The sequence below is a fragment of the Crinia signifera genome, chromosome 5 (genome assembly GCF_055691185.1).
Source record: "Crinia signifera chromosome 5, ASM5569118v1, whole genome shotgun sequence".
In the NCBI taxonomy this organism is placed as follows: domain Eukaryota; kingdom Metazoa; phylum Chordata; class Amphibia; order Anura; family Myobatrachidae; genus Crinia; species Crinia signifera.
Window position 1 is genome coordinate 186,940,448 of NC_139221.1, and position 15,021 is coordinate 186,955,468.

The 15,021-nt window shown below is 41.0% G+C and overlaps 1 protein-coding gene across 3 annotated transcripts in view; it reads left to right on the plus strand.

Annotated features, from left to right (window-relative positions):
- The window catches only part of ICE1 (interactor of little elongation complex ELL subunit 1), a 365,848-nt gene that overhangs the window by 198,191 nt on the left and 152,636 nt on the right, over positions 1-15,021 (plus strand). The gene's annotated exons all lie outside the window — the stretch shown is intronic.

Genomic DNA, 15,021 nt, shown 5'->3' on the forward strand with positions numbered 1-15,021 from the left:
TAAATTGATTCCAATATATGACCATATTATCACTGTATCTTTTTTTGAGCCGTGTTGTTGGTTTTTATTAAATTTTTTATATTGTGGAATAAGTTGTGTACTTGCACCCTTAAGCGCACTCTGTTTCTGTCTTGTGTATATATATATATATATATATATATATATATATATATAGTCCAGGAATCCAAACGCAGGGTGTGGAATGGAGAGCACTCTCCGATCACAAATTAAATTTTGTGAAATCCAGATAAGTTAGATAATGAAAATAAAGAGACATCAGAATCCATAGAGATAAAGGTGATATATTTGTATGACAGCCCCGACGTTTCGGTCCAAATCATGGACCATTATCAAGGAGCCTAAGGCACACAGAAAACATAGGTCATAAACACATTATCTATACAGCATTTTTATATTTTATTCCTGTAATTGCAGTTGTCATCCTAGCCTCACGTCTCCCTTTACCCCATTAGGTTTATTCTCGGTTTCTCAGCTGTCTTTATTATGTATACGTGAACACCCTTTATCCCTCTTACTTTAGCACTCCCGGACATTTTCATTCATTTGATTGTATTTATTGCTACTTCTCTCGTTTATCTTAATATGCAGTGCCCTCCAGCACTCATCTTGTCTCCAATACCTTATCAATTATACTATTACCACCCTTCCCTTTCAGTACGTTTCTCTTCCCCCTCCAGCACTTTCCTGCTTCTGGCACCGGCCCCCGCTATATACCCTGATATGCGCGATCACTTTAAACCTCATTTGACTAAATAGGTATTTTAGTAAGTCTCGATTGACCCTCAATTAATGTTTGACACTGTGTAACCCTTTCGCTCAGCGCATATATCTCATTAGCCTCTCAGTACTCCTATCTATGAAGCGCAGCGTCCGGTCACCCGGAAGCTGTGCGTTTCAAGTGCGTTCCACAGACTACTTGACTTCCGGTATTTCCGGAAGTCATCATGCGCTCCAGCAGCCTGACACGCAGGCTGTTATGGCGCGATGTCTGTGATCCTTAACCCCTTCCTGCGGGTATATATAGCGGGACCCGGACTGCACAATGTAGGTAGCTGATTTTGTCCTGACCTTCTTGGCAGAGATTACTCCATCGCTGACTACCTATATACTCTGATGACAATGTAAGCCATTTCCTTTACTTTGCTGTAATTATGCACATTCTGCTGTATAGATAATGTGTTTATGACCTATGTTTTCTGTGTGCCTTAGGCTCCTTGATAATGGTCCATGATTTGGACCGAAACGTCGGGGCTGTCATACAAATATATCACCTTTATCTCTATGGATTCTGATGTCTCTTTATTTTCATTATCTAACTTATCTGGATTTCACAAAATTTAATTTGTGATCGGAGAGTGCTCTCCATTCCACACCCTGCGTGTGGATTCCTGGACTATTTTTGGGTACTAGCCTTTTGGCCTGTACTTTTGGATGGGCACCCCACTGTTGTTTCCCTGGGTGAGAGTGCGGTCATTTGCATGTGTGTGTGTATGTATATATATATATATATATATATATATATATATATATATATATATATATATATATATATATATATATATATATATATATATATATATATATATATATATGATATATAGCGAGCAGCACTCCTTCTCCAATTCATCAGCCGGGTGCCTTCCAGGTATCCCAGCAAAGGGATCCACATACAATTTCCACAGATCGGGCGGCACTCACAACAGCAAAGAAATAGTCGACAGCTTCTATGTCGTCATCAATGTTTCGAGATTTTATTTCTTATCTCTTCATCAGGATACAAATAACAGAGTGAATGTAAGCATCTTAAATACCCCACACCACGTGCAAACAGCCACTGCTGCTGGAGCACGTCAGGGGACGCCTACAATGACGTCACCACTGAGCGCTACGTCAGCACGGCTGCATTTAATTATAACTAAATACAAAAGAAAAAAAAAACATTTACAAAAGTTTTAAAATACGTAGAGGATTAGACATCAGTACAAGGCATATACATTTATCGATACATATTACACATTTCATATGTTACTAATCCATAATGCAACATTTTTATTATTAATTGCTGAATAAGTCCCTGTAAGAAAGATAATCTGAGCAGCTATACTGGGTGTAAATCATACAATGATGCAGCTGCTATAAGTAATACGTGCATTAGCAAAGTGCAGCCTGGTAATACTGTAGAATTTTTCATATAAAACAGTGAAGTCCAGCGTACTCATTTAACCAGCCCGGGGATAATGTCCCTAATCTGTGAATCCACATTGATTCACGCTGCAATAATTTCAAACCCCGATCACCTCGTCGCAGACTACTAGGAATGTGATCTATTATAATATACCGTAGTACTGCCATACTGTGGCCAGCCTCGGCGAAATGCCTCGCCACCGGCTGGTCACTAGTGCCCTTTTCCAAGGCCTTCTTTATTGCAGAGCGGTGGCCTGCCATCCGCTCTCGCAGGGTACACTCGGTTTTGCCCACGTAGCATAAGCTGCATGGACAAATTATCATATAGATGATAAATTTAGTTTGACATGATACTCTGTATCTGATGTTCATGGGCTTACCACTGCGGGGGTGATTGAAGCTGGAGGCGGCAATGAGTGCTCTACATGTAATACAATTTAAACATTTAAAACAGCCAGGCCTAGATGACAAAAAGCTGCTCTGAACACTTTGCTGTTGATTGATACCTGTGACGTCAGTCTTCATGACCCAGTCCCTGATCGTTTTGCCCCGGGTGTAGCAGGGCATGATCCACGTCTCCGCTAGACCCAAGGCAGGATCGGACTGTACAATTGGCCACAAAGACTTGGTCACATGGCGGATCTTGTTACTTTGGGTGTTGAAATGATTCACCCATGGCATTTTAATGCAATCAGTATTTATCTTCCTACTGGGACTAAGAAGTTGGTCCCTGGGCATCAACATCGCTTTTTCTTTGGATTTTAACAATAAATCACGTTCATACCTTAACATCCAAAAAATGGATGGATGAGGCATCGATTGAAAATGTAAACTTTATCGGGTTATTGGTGCTGTTGTGTTTTTCGATGAATTGGACAAACTGCTGCTCGGTACCTGAATATATCATCTATATAACGGGAAAACATTTTAATATAAGGTGTTACCATATTGTCACAAAAGAAGATGTTACTCTCCGCGACCATTGGACCCCATTGCACACCCAGAGGTCTGTAGATAAAATCGACCGTCATATAGAAAATAATTCCTGGTAAGAACCAGATTTAACAATTCAAGGACCACACCCACCGGTGGTCCGTTATACAGTGGATTATCACTAATTAATGACCGTACAGCAGCAAGTCCCTCATCATTCGGTATTACCGTGTATAGACTAGAAATGTCTACACTACATAGCAGACAATTAGATGGTAACTCTTTACTCTCCGCTAAAGCATTCAAAAAACAAGTGGTGTCCTTAATGTGGCCAATGCTATTGATAATACATGGTTGCAATAACGTGTCTAAATATGTAGACACTACTTGAAAGAGTGATCCCCTTGCTGCAATGATAGGTCGCCCAGGAGGATCCACAAGACCTTTGTGGATCTTGGGCAACGTATACAGCAAGGGGACCACTGGACTTGATGGAACCAGTGCATTAGCCAATTCCTGTGATAAGGCACCATTTTCAACAGCAGATTTTAATACAACATTTAATTCTCTACTGAATATCGAGGTAGGATCCTCATCAAGTAATCTGTAAACTGAGTGATCAGATAATTGTCTCTCTGTCACATTTATAAGCAGAAAGATCTTGAATAACGATAGCCCCGCCTTTGTCTGCGGGGCGAATAATAATGTCATTGTAAGAGGATAAATCCTTTAATGCTTTGAACTCAGTCTGGCTCAGATTATTACAACCATATTGCACTTTAGAATCAATTTGCATATATGCAACAGTCTCTTGGTGTAACATCCGACTAAAAGTCTTTAATGAGGCATTATTGGTATTGGGTTTAAAAGTACTTTTTCTTGTTAGCTTACGTACTTGTGGGGGTATATCATCAAGACTGTCACTAGGACCTGTTGGCATATTATTTTTACCAAAGAAATATTCTTTCAATTTCAGCTGGCGCTGAAGTTTAAATTTCTCTATCTCCCATCTCATACTATCGGGAGAAACAGATGGTACAAATGACAACCCTCTCCCCAATACCTGTATCTCAGTGGTGGTCAGTTCATGTGTAGACAAATTAAATATTAGGTCCTGCGGTTTTGCAGCGGTCTGCCCACTTTTCCGCGTCCTCGTCCTCTGGCCACCACGTCTCGTGAACTTTCTTTTGGGCGACTTACTCTGTGTCGTGTATTCACCCCTAAAGGGGACTTCACCTGTGCCTCATTCGTGGATAACTGCATATCAGAGTCGTTCGTAGAAATGCCCTCCTGAGAGGACTGAGATGTATTGCCGTTGGAATCTCCCACGGTCACGCTGCTCATTTTGCCGGCCTCCGACCCACTGGTACACTTGGTTGTGCTCATAATCTGCCACGACCTTGTCCATTTTCCTTTGTTTAAAAGCCACCAAGTCTTTTTTATAGGTTGCCACTTGGCTATTCAGCCTCTCCAACCAATTAATAGATTTATCTGCTTCAAATGTGGATCGGTGCGCTTTCTCAAAGGTCGAGATCTTTTCACGGGAGATAGCCAATTCACGGGCTGACTCCTCTACTACTAGTAGCATCAGGTCCAAGCTACTTTTGTTCAACACCGCTATCCATCGATTGCAAAAAGCGGTATTGAACGTGCCAATAGTAGGTGAGTTTTTTACTCGAAAACCTCGAGGCATGCGCTTAGTTTTATAATATTCACTCAGTGTGATACCATGATATAGAAAGTCCTGTTCCTTCTGCTTAGAATGCAATATTACCCGGTACCGTGTTGACATCCTCAGTCGTCAGGCCAGCTTGCTGAGCCTTGTTCTCCTGTTCCAGAGCACGTAAAAGTGGAGTTTTGGTTCTCCAAACAGGTGGGTGCTTGTACTCAGATCACTGCTTGTCTGCCACACAAGTTGAGACCAAATATTCGATATATAGCGAGCAGCACTCCTTCTCCAATTCATCAGCCGGGTGCCTTCCAGGTATCCCAGCTTATGCTACGTGGACAAAACCGACGACTGAGGATGTCGACACGGTACCGGGTAATATTGCATTATTAACCCTGGGACAGACTTTGATTTTTTCTGATGTGGAAGCTGATAACATATTATTTGAGCAAAAAGGGCAGGAGGAGGAGCAACTCCGACCTATACAGTTTTTGTACAAAGATTGGCTACATTTAAAGCAGAAGGAACTGGACTTTCTATATCATGGTATCACACTGAGTGAATATTATAAAACTAAGCGCATGCCTCGAGGTTTTCGAGTAAAAAACTCACCTACTATTGGCACGTTCAACACCGCTTTTTGCAAGCGATGGATAGCGGTGTTGAACAAATGTAGCTTGGACCTGATGCTACTAGTAGTAGAGGAGTCAGCCCATGAATTGGCTATCTCCCGTGAAAAGATCTCGACCTTTGAGAGAGCGCACCGATCCACATTTGAAGCAGATAAATCTATTTATTGGTTGGAGAGGCTGAATAGCCAAGTGGCAACCTATAAAAAAGACTTGGTGGCTTTTAAACAAAGGAAAATGGACACGGTCGTGGCAGATTATGAGCACAACCAAGTGTACCAGTGGGTCAGAGGCCGGCAAAATGAGCAGCTTGACCGTGGGAAATTCCAACGCAGAAAGCCACGCTATCCCGGCAATACATCTCAGTCCTCTGAGGAGGGCATTTCTACGAGCGACTCTGATATGCAGTTATCCACGAATGAGGCACAGGTGAAGTCCCCTTTAGGGGTGAATACACGACACCGAGTAAGTCACCCAAAAGAAAGTTCACGCGACGTGGTGGCCAGAGGACGAGGACGCGGAAAAGTGGGCATACCGCCGCGAAACCGCAGGACCTAATATTCAATTTGTCTACACATGAACTGACCACCACTGAGATACAGGTATTGGGGAGAGGGTTGTCGTTTGTACCATCTGTTTCTCTCGATAGTATGAGATGGGAGATAGAGAAATTTAAACTTCAGCCCCAGCTGAAATTTAAAGAATATTTCTTTGGTAAAAATAATATGCCTACAGGTCCTAGTGACAGTCTTGATGATATACCCCCACAAGTACGTAAGCTAACAAGAAAAAGTACTTTTGAACCCAATACCAACAATGCCTCATTAAAGACTTTTAGTCGGATGTTACACCAAGAGACTGCTGCATATATGCAAATTGATTCTAAAGTGCAATATGGTTGTAATAATCTGAGCCAGACTGAGTTCAAAGCATTAAAGGATTTATCCTCTTACAATGACATTATTATTCGCCCCGCAGACAAAGGTGGGGCTATCGTTATTCAAGATCTTTCTGCTTATAAATGTGACATAGAGAGACAATTATCTGATCACTCAGTTTACAGATTACTTGATGAGGATCCTACCTCGATATTCAGTAAAGAATTAAATGTTGTATTAAAATCTGCTGTTGAAAATGGTGCCTTATCACAGGAATTGGCTAATGCACTGGTTCCATCAAGTCCAGTGGTCCCCTTGCTGTATACGTTGCCCAAGATCCACAAAGGTCTTGTGGATCCTCCTGGGCGACCTATCATTGCAGCAAGGGGATCACTCTTTCAAGTAGGGTCTACATATTTAGACACGTTATTGCAACCATGTATTATCAATAGCATTGGCCACATTAAGGACACCACTTGTTTTTTGAATGCTTTAGCGGAGATTAAAGAGTTACCATCTAATTGTCTGCTATGTAGTGTAGACATTTCTAGTCTATACACGGTAATACTGAATGATGAGGGACTTGCTGCTGTACGGTCATTAGTTAGTGATAATCCACTGTATAACGGACCACCGGTGGGTGTAGTCCTTGAATTGTTAAATCTGGTTCTTACCAGGAATTATTTTCTATATGACGGTCGATTTTATCTACAGACCTCTGGGTGTGCGATGGGGTCCAATTTGGCCCCATCGTACGCCAACGCCTACATGATGGTCGCGGAGCGTAACATCTTCTTTTGTGACAATATGGTAACACCTTATATTAAAATGTTTTCCCGTTATATAGATGATATTTTCATTATATGGCAAGGTACCGGGCAGCAGTTTGTCCAATTCATCGAAAAACACAACAGCACGAATAACCCGATAAAGTTTACATTTTCAATCGATACCTCATCCATCCATTTTTTGGATGTTAAGGTATCGATTGTCGATGGTAGCATTTCCACTTCATTATTCAGTAAACCTACGGATCACAATGTGATGCTGCATGCTACTAGCTTTCATCCTAAGTCCTGCAAATACAGTTTACCTTATTCGCAATTCATCAGAGCGAAGAGGATTTGCAGTGAGGAGGATGATGCAGAACATCACATAGATGCTATGATTGATAAGTTCCAAACTCACGGGTATGAACGTGATTTATTGTTAAAATCCAAAGAAAAAGCGATGTTGATGCCCAGGGACCAACTTCTTAGTCCCAGTAGGAAGATAAATACTGATTGCATCAAAATGCCATGGGTGAATCATTTCAACACCCAAAGTAACAAGATCCGCCATGTGACCAAGTCTTTGTGGCCAATTGTACAGTCCGATCCTGCCTTGGGTCTAGCGGAGACGCGGATCATGCCCTGCTACACCCGGGGCAAAACGATCAGGGACTGGGTCATGAAGACTGACGTCACAGGTATCAATCAACAGCAAAGTGTTCAGAGCAGCTTTTTGTCATCTAGGCCTGGCTGTTTTAAATGTTTAAATTGTATTACATGTAGATCACTCATTGCTGCCTCCAGCTTTAATCACCCCCGCAGTGGTAAGCCCATTAACATCAGATACAGAGTATCATGTCAAACTAAATTTATCATCTATATGATAATTTGTCCATGCAGCTTATGCTACGTGGGCTAAACCGAGTGTACCCTGCGAGAGCGGATGGCAGGCCACCGCTCTGCAATAAAGAAGGCCTTGGAAAAGGGCACTAGTGACCAGCCGGTGGCGAGGCATTTCGCCGAGGCTGGCCACAGTATGGCAGTACTACAGTATATTATAATAGATCACATTCCTAGTAGTCTGCGACGAGGTGATCGGGGTTTGAAATTATTGCAGCGTGAATCAATGTGGATTCACAGATTAGGGACATTATCCCCGGGCGGGTTAAATGAGTACGCTGGACTTCACTGTTTTATATGAAAAATTCTACAGTATTACCAGGCTGCACTTTGCTAATGCACGTATTACTTATAGCAGCTGCATCATTGTATGATTTACACCCAGTATAGCTGCTCAGATTATCTTTCTTACAGGGACTTATTCAGCAATTAATAATAAAAATGTTGCATTATGGATTAGCAACATATGAAATGTGTAATATGTATCGATAAATGTATATGCCTTGTACTGATGTCTAATCCTCTATGTATTTTAAAACTTTTGTAAATTTTTTTTTTCTTTTGTATTTAGTTATAATTAAATGCAGCCGTGCTGACGTAGCGCTCAGTGGTGACGTCATTGTAGGCGTCCCCTGACGTGCCCTAGCGGCAGTGGCTGTTTGCACGTGGTGTGGGGTATTTAAGATGCTTACATTCACTCTGTTATTTGTATCCTGATGAAGAGATAAGAAATAAATTTAAAGAAAAAAAATCTCGAAACGTTGATGACGACATAGAGGCTGTCGACTATTTCTTTGCTGTTGTGAGTGCCGCCCGATCTGTGGAAAATATATATATATATCTATAAAGTGGGGGGTGATTGGGGTGCGCTACCTAGTAAAGAAACTGTACCTCCCAATACAACATATCAATTTCAAAACAAAATACACATTTATTGGTGAAGAAATCCGACTCGTTTCGTCTCTAAGACTTCATCAGGGGTAAGAACTGGGGATGGTACAGAAGAAAAAATGGGGGGGGGGGAATATAAATGTACAATTTATTCACATTCATTCAATAAAAGCCAGTAGTTTGATTTATTTTCTTACATACCCAATGGGTGAATGGATTTTGTGTAGCTGGTCCTATTGGAAGTTTCTGCTGATCACAGCTGATGCAATAAAATAAATATCTAAAATAATGATAATATACAATTAATCTATGTTTTTTTTAAAAAGGTTGGGGAAGGAGGAGCTGGCGGAAAAGAGAGAAGAAGGTATTTGGAGGAATATTTAATCCTTACCACCAAGTACTTCTCGATGGGGCTCGATTAAATGGAAATTTCTGAGTTGAAAGTTTAGTGTGGGTTCTTGCTAGGAACAATATCTGTGCAAGAGCAGAGTATTATAATTTAAATTAAATTAAATTCTTGCTAGGAACAATATCTGTGCACGAGCAGAGTATTATAATTAAATTAAATTCAATTTAAATTCATTCAGACAGGTCCATTAATTTCAACACGTCATCTTCAATAAATCTTACTTTGGGTCGTATTTCTACACCTTGCCAAAAATGCATTTGCTGGTGTGTATCATTATAAATACATATTAAGGTAATAACTTACACAATGATTTTAAAATTCCTACAGATGAAATCATACCTAATTTGCATAATGTAATTACTAAACAGCATAATATAATTGCTGAACAGCAGTTGTTCTTAGGATCATATATATATATATATATATATATATATATATATATATATATATATATATATAACAAATAATCATATTTCTACAAAATCTCAGTTAGAATGATGTTTCAACATGACAGTTTGACAGGTACAATGTTGCAGTATGCACAGTTTATCTTACCAGGACGTTCTCTCTGTAGTAACCTCCTCGCTCTACATTCAGAATGAGAATGAGAGAGAGAGGCAGAGAGCCCGGTATTTAAGGTGGATACGTGGAATGTTACTTCCTGTTTGATAAGGTTGCTAAATGCGCTTTATTATTTATTTATTTTAAAGCGCATTTAGCAACCTTATCAAACAGGAAGTAACATTCCACGTATCCACCTTAAATACCGGGCTCTCTGCCTCTCTCTCTCTCTCATTCTCATTCTGAATGTAGAGCGAGGAGGTTACTACAGAGAGAACGTCCTGGTAAGATAAACTGTGCATACTGCAACATTGTACCTGTCAAACTGTCATGTTGAAACATCATTCTAACTGAGATTTTGTAGAAATATGATTATTTGTTAAATATATGATCCTAAGAACAACTGCTGTTCAGTAATTATATTATGCTGTTTAGTAATTACGGTACTCTTTACTTAGAACGGCGCCCACGATTTTGATCGTGGGCATCGTTAGTAAAAAATCTCGGGCATTGAATGCACTAAAAAATCGGGTGCGATGCGACCGACGAGATGCCCGCGATTTCCCATAGAGAACAATGTTAAATGTCTCAATTGACCCAATTTTCCTGTTCAATGCCTCAATTGACCCGATTTTTCCATAGGAAACAATGTTAAATGTGCCACAGAGGCCAAATAGACACCCTGAAGTGTATAATGGCCACCCGAATTGTTAACGCCACCCCACGATCAACGTCAACCCGAAGCGTGGCGAGCGCAGCGGTACGCATCCTACGAACTTTTCATACCCCCACTATCCACGTCGGCGTGGAGTTGAGAATAGAAAGTGTGGCGAGCGCAGCGAGCCACCGAGCCCGAAGCGTGGCGAGCGCACGCGGACAGCTGTGAAGCCCGCGAGGGGACGCGGATACCTGTGAAGGTATCTGCAGGGCTCGCTGCGCTCGCCACGCTTCGGTCTCGGTGGCTCGCTGCGCTCGCCACACTTTCTATTCTCAACTCCACGCCGACGTGGATAGTGGGGGTATGAAAAGGTCGTAGGACGCGTACCGCCGCCCCTCGCGGGCTCGCCACGCTTCGGGTTCACGTTGATCGTGGGGTGGCGTTAACAATTCGGGTGGTTTTTATACACTTCAGGGTGCCTATTTGGCCTCTGTGGCCCATTTAACATTGTTTCCTATGGAAAAATTGGGTCAATTGAGGCATTGAACAGGAAAATCGGGTCAATTGAGACATTTAACATTGTTCCCTATGGGAAATCTCGGGCATCTCGTCGGTCGCATCGCACCCGATTTTTTAGTGCATTCAATGCCCGAGATGGCCATGATGGGCGCCCTTCTAAGTAAAGAGTACCGTAATTACATTATGCAAATTAGGTATGATTTCATCTGTAGGAATTTTAAAATCATTGTGTAAGTTATTACCTTAATATGTATTTATAATGATACACACCAGCAAATGCATTTTTGGTAAGGTGTAGAAATACGACCCAAAGTAAGATTTATTGAAGATGACATGTTGAAATTAATGGACCTGTCTGAATGAATTTAAATTGAATTTAATTTAATTATAATACTCTGCTCGTGCACAGATATTGTTCCTAGCAAGAATTTAATTTAATTATAATACAGGTTGAGTATCCGTATCCGAGTATCCGTTATCCGAATTATTCCGAAAACCATACATTCCAGAAAGTGAAAAAAAAATATTTTTTTTGCTAAAAACTCACTGGGGACATTTGTAACAGCACTACTGGTGACATGATATGTAGCTGGCACTATATATGTGCAAGAAAATGATTGCTTGGCATTCAAATTCAATATCTGAGATAGTACACACATTTTGTTTCATGTTTTGAAACCTTGTTTTTTGAACAAATAAAATATATTTGTGTATATTTTATGTGGTAATAAAATATATTTGTGTGTATTTTATGTGTTTATACAGCAAACATGCAAGATACTTCAAAATACATAATTGAAATATTAAAATATTCTGAAATACGGAATAATCTGTTATCCAAAATTCTCCTGGTCCCGAGCATTTTGGATACGGGATACTCAACCTGTACTCTGCTCTTGCACAGATATTGTTCCTAGCAAGAACCCACACTAAACTTTCAACTCAGAAATTTAATTTAATCGAGCCCCATCGAGAAGTACTTGGTGGTAAGGATTAAATATTCCTCCAAATACCTTCTTCTCTCTTTTCCGCCAGCTCCTCCTTCCCCAACCTTTTTTTAAAAAACATAGATTAATTGTATATTATCATTATTTTAGATATTAATTTTATTGCATCAGCTGTGATCAGCAGAAACTTCCAACAGGACCAGCTACACAAATCCATTCACCCATTGGGTATGTAAGAAAATAAATCAAACTACTGGCTTTTATTGAATGAATGTGAATAAATTGTACATTTATATTCCCCCCCCCCCCCCCCCCCCATTTTTTCTTCTGTACCATCCCCAGTTCTTACCCCTGATGAAGTCTTAGAGACGAAACGCGTCGGGTTTCTTCACCAATAAAATAACTATTTTCCCAGAAATGGACTGAGCCTATTCATTGGGAACATCCTCAAATACAAGAACACTATTTCAGAAATGTGTATTTTGTTTTGAAATTGATATGTTGTATTGGGACAGTTTCTTTACTAGGTAGCACACCCCAATCACCTCCCACTTTCTTGATTACTACACCGTTCCTCACTAACAGGAGGAATTTTGGTGGTACTGCACACACAACCCAGCGCAACTCAGAGTCTAAAACCCTTTCTTCCATATATCTATATATATATATATATCTATATATATATAGATATATATATATATATATATATATATATATATATATATATATAGATAGATAGATTATATATCTATATATATATCTATATATAAATATAGATATATATATATATATATATATATATAATATGGTGTTAGGTTATTTTTTACTATTATCATATTTGACTTATATGTACAGCGCTGCAAACCCCTTGTGGCGCCTTATATCACACACAAGAACAATACAGGGGTAACAGGGGTAAACAGGACTAAACTTGACAGTAACTGATAAGATAAAACCAAGTACAGTTAACGACTAGCAGATCAATTCTCCGTAAACCATACAGCTGAGATGTAGGTAAGCAAAGGAGTTGTCAGCATACTACCAGATGGGTCCTTGTTGGGGGATGCAGTTACGATCCCGGCAGTCGGGATCCCGGCGTTCAGAATCCCGACGCCGGAATCCCGACCGCCGAAATGCCGACACATTCTCCCTCCTGGGGTGTCCACGACACCCCTGGAGGGAGAATAAATTAGTGTGCCGAGCGTAGCGAGGCACCGGGCCCGCTGCGTGGCGAGCGCAGCGGGCCCGCTGCGTGGCGAGCGCAGCGAGCCCGCAAGGGGGGGGCGATCCACGTCCCCCCCTTGTCCGCATTTCGGCTGTCGGGATTCTGAACGCCGGGATCCCGACCGCCGGGATTCAATACTGAATCCCTTGTTGGGTATGAATGATTACAAGTGAGGAGAACGTTCCCACCAGCTTGTCCAATATGGCAAGCTGGTGTACTGACAGACTCTGGCCCCATCTGTATTATTTTCTTATTGTCTATTTTTATTAGTAATTAATATTTGTTATTGCATATCCCATGGTAATTCATTTTTAATCTATCTACTCAATGCCAGCCCTATATATGGGGTGCATGTGCTATGTAATATTATTTAAACAAAAATCACAGCTCTGTGTATTTAAAACACTCAACTCATTCTCTTTCTCTATTTTATAACCAGGGATTGTTGGTTACAATTGTTTTTGCTTGCATTTGATTGCATTTGCTAAGCTGACCAACTCCACCATAGTAGGTACGATTTGGGGTGGTCAGACGCACAGGACATACATATATACCTATATAAACAGGTGGCCCCCCATCAGGATATATCGTCAACAATTATAGTGGACTACCAGGGGGTGTGCTACCACAGGACAAAAATGTATGGATTCAAGCAAAAGGAGAAAAGGGTTTGTCACGATAGTGGTGCACCTCGAATAAATTGTGTGGCTTAAAACATAATTTTTATTAGATCAATTAAAAAAGAAATAAGCTGCGAAATATGACAGACAACATGTAACATGGACAGTGCTAGTGTGACTTAAAAACCTGGGCTCATGCGGCGTCCCTTAGCACTTATAGTTGGTGTAGCTTATATTAGTAAGTCTCACCCTTGGTGCTGGCTGTGTTGCCTATGGTGCACCCAGGGGGACGTAATATTGCTTTTTTAGGCAATTAATCGTCTGCCTGTGTCCTATCTATATGCACATCACTTTCATATATATACATAGAAGAAAATTTCCATTGTATGCGTGGTACAGCGCTGACGGCTGGGCAGTCGCTATTGATTTAACTGGAATGCACTGCTGTATACTCAAATGATAGTGATTTCCTCGATGTGTATAAACACTGTGTAACGTAAAGATCCTACAGGTGGATCAACACAGTGACGAGGTGGGGTTATGAGCAGTTGGCGCGATCGCCTAGTGTGTACTGCCCAAATCACCCTCTAGATCACTTCTCCTAAAAGTGCATAAAAGTAACCAGTATCTATTACCAAAAATGTATTTGGACAAGGTTTCCAGCGTACAGCGGGTATCTGTGATACTGCAGACAGTGTCACATAGGGTCTGGCAGCTGTGTCCCGTCCCTGTCAGATCGTAGGGTCATAGGTAAGTATCCCCCAGGACTGGCAGGCGGAATGACTAACAGCTAGCTCACGATCTCCTAGTGCTGCTGCAAGAGGCGATGTACATACAATAAAGACAATTTCTAAATAAGCATTAGAGTCCTTAAAAGGACTAGAAATGATGACAATCAGGCAGGAAAATAATAAAGCTAAGAGAGCGACCGAACGGCTTGTGGAGGCCTCCACAAGCCGTGTGGTCGCTCTCTTAGCTTTATTATTTTCCTGATCTAGAAGGAGAAGTGATCTAGAAGGGGATTTGGGCAGTACACACTAGGCGATCGCGCCAACTGCTCATAACCCCACCTCGTCACTGTGTTGATCCACCTGTAGGATCTTTACGTTACACAGTGTTTATACACATCGAGGAAATCACTATCATTTGAGTATACAGCAGTGCATTCCAGTTAAATCAATAGTGACTGCCCAGCCGTCAGCGCCGT